Below are 3,141 nucleotides of genomic sequence, written 5' to 3'. Positions count from 1 at the left end.
TACCTGAAACCCCAGGCTGGTGCTGCTATCAGCAGAAAACTGCACTGGCCCGGGGTTATACCAGTGAGCACCATGGATCCTCTTCCAGCCTCTTTCTTCAAATTTCCCAGGGCAAACGCATGCACAGTTGAACAAAATAGCCGACTTTTTAGTTAAAGTTCGGCTTTTCGTTCTACTGCGCATGTGCAGTTGCGCGAAGGAAAGAGGAAGACTGGAGAGGATTGCTCCGTAGTGCTCACAAGTATAACCCCGGGCTGGTGCAGTTTTCTGCTGATAGGAGCACCGGCCCGGAGTTTCAGGTAAGTAAATACAATCACTTGGGGTGCCTAACATTTGGCACCCCCAAGTTCAAGATGCCTTTCCTTCTCCTTTAAAGATAGCCCTGTAACGATTCCACTTGTATTTTGAAGCTCATGTTATGGAGATTATTTTTATTTACTCATTTTGATTATGCAACAGGCATGACACAAACCAGGTACCACTTTTCTAATTATTCCAAAATATTTCTGTCTAAAGTTTTCAGAAAAATGATCCACTGGTGAAGCAGCCCCAGGACCTAGCTGTACAGTCATTATTTATGAAAACTACCGAACACCGGTTTTCCTGGTTCAAAGGCTATTTTTAATGGCGATAACAGACTGTACTGCCAGGTCCTGGAGATTTTTTGCCAGCTAAAATACAAGGCAAATATGCCAAAAAAATACCAGAGATAAATCATTACAATCATTATCGGTACGGCTAATTTTCTCTCTTCTGCTCTTTATTCGGCTGCACCCTACTGCTCAGCTGCTGAATCGTCTATTTTCAAATTAGCAAGGATACCGACTAAACTTTTTTTTTTTTTTTAATGCAGAAAACCATTTTTAAAGACTTCCTTTTATTCAGTCGTATCAGTGAGCAGTAAGAGCTATTGTTTCAGAAAATCTATTTGTGTATACACTCAACAAACTTCAGGGAAAATAACTATTTATACTATATACACTATATGTATGTATATAAAAAGTGCTGTTTCTGAAAAAGAAATGTAAGACAACTTTATGTATTTAACTGGATAGGTTATTTTTCACTAAATAAAATAGTATCTATGGATTCCATGCTTGTGGGACTTTCATTTGCATAGGACATCATTGAGCCTTTTAAAAGATGCAGTCAAAAGTAGTGTGCAGTCCCTGGTTGTGTAAACAGTGTCACCATCAGTAATTGTAGGGCTTCATGCTATTTGTGTCCCCCCCCCACATAATGTGGTTTCCATTTTTAGCATGCCAATCATCTGGGCCCCCTGGGCAGCAGGCCTTGCCCACCAGTAGAATTAGGCCTCGGTGAACACAAAAGTGCTCATGCACAACATTTTCGAATTAACACTTTTCCGATACTTCAAGGTCCAGCATACAAGGTGTTGGTTTGTCCGCTGTTTTTCCCACAATGGGAGCCACCTCATTTATTTTACTATAGACACCCTCCTGCTCCCCACCCCAACTCATACTACTATTAGAGGGCATATAGGCTGATGTAATGATCTAGGTGGGACCAGTATTTTCATTACTCAGATATACTGCAATCCTTACAACAAGATCTGGATACATCATATTTTTAAGTGTTTTTATATTTTATTAATTCCCTCTTTTAATTTTAAATGAACTATTAAATGTTATGTTTTATTGAGTGATTCCTTCTACAGACTAGTGGAATGCGAACTGTTGCTTACGTAATTAGCACTCCTTACACTATTGCACTTTATTAACTCTTGTTTATCACAAGACATAATAGTGACAATATATCAAAGTGTGGACACAATGAATTTATTTGCACGAATCAAAACATTTTTAAGGCATTAATTATTCCTTTCATGGTTTCCAAGTTACACACACACAATCTAATTATATTTATTATTAAGGCTTTGCGACCTCGTTAGCTCTTCTTTGCAGTTCCTTTCTTTCTGGTACAAATTCATAGACATTCACTTACATTGAGTAAGAGTTTTTATATCTATCTATATATATATATATATATATATATCTTATAAAAACTTAAATTTATATGCTTACCCAATGCACCCATGCACAGACTGGCAGCAGGGAGTAAGAAGTGTGCAGGATTAAGCGCCACTAATCAGATTAACCAAAGACACACAGGCCAGGCTTCATTTGGATACCATTCATTTTAGATTTTGAAACCAGCCATATAAAATGCCCTGCTCCTTGAACATGAAAATAATTTCTGGGACAAATATTACAAGCAATGGATTTTTAATAGAAACAATTTTAATAATATATTTCAGAAGTGACGCCACAGGTAATGGAGTATTAAAATAAGGTTTTTGTATTTCACATTTGTTATTAACTACCATATTATTGTAATATACAGGTAAACAAGTACTCATTTCACTCCATTACATGTATTTCAGCATTGATCAAACAAAAATACATTTTAGCAAAATCTAGACAATTTCTGAGCACAAATATTTTATACACCAAGTGATTCGGATTAGGTAACTTGTGAGCAAGTAATATTTTCTACTTTTAATAAATAAATGCATCTTTTACATTCTGCCGAGATGTTACTGACAATTTAATAGTAATAAATAACACTGAGGAGCTACTGTGTCAACTGACATCAAAAGTGCGGATAGGCCATAAAGCCCAAACTGCTTTCCCTAATGACGTATTGTGCTGGCACTGCTACATGCCTACATTCTTTTCACTAAACGTTTGTGCTACTCTGCATTCTTTGTATATACTTAGATTTAGGTGTTAGATGTGCTGTTTAGAAGAAATATAGAAATTTTTTCATACTCACCGTAATTTCTATTTCCAAGTCACTTCCATGGCAGCATTCACCAACATGGGTTAATCCCGCCTATCAGGTCACTGGACAGGAAAGTGTTAACGATCGGTTTAAATACCTTGCTCCTCCCAGCAATCCTCGTCTAGTAACAAGCTCCAGAAGAAGGGAGGGAAGTTGGTGAATGCTGCCATGGAAGTGACTTGGAAATAGAAATTACGGTGAGTATGAAAAAATTTCTATATTTCCCGTCACCCATGGCAGACAATTCACCAACATGGGATTTCCCCAAGCTTAAAGAAGGGAGGGACCATTATCGATCAACCAAAAAACTTTATTTAGCATGAACAACAGATTGCA

Source organism: Xenopus laevis, chromosome 3S (genome assembly GCF_017654675.1).
Source record: "Xenopus laevis strain J_2021 chromosome 3S, Xenopus_laevis_v10.1, whole genome shotgun sequence".
Lineage (NCBI taxonomy): Eukaryota > Metazoa > Chordata > Amphibia > Anura > Pipidae > Xenopus > Xenopus laevis.
The sequence above is the reverse complement of the archived record's forward strand: the minus strand, read 5'-3'. Positions refer to the sequence as shown.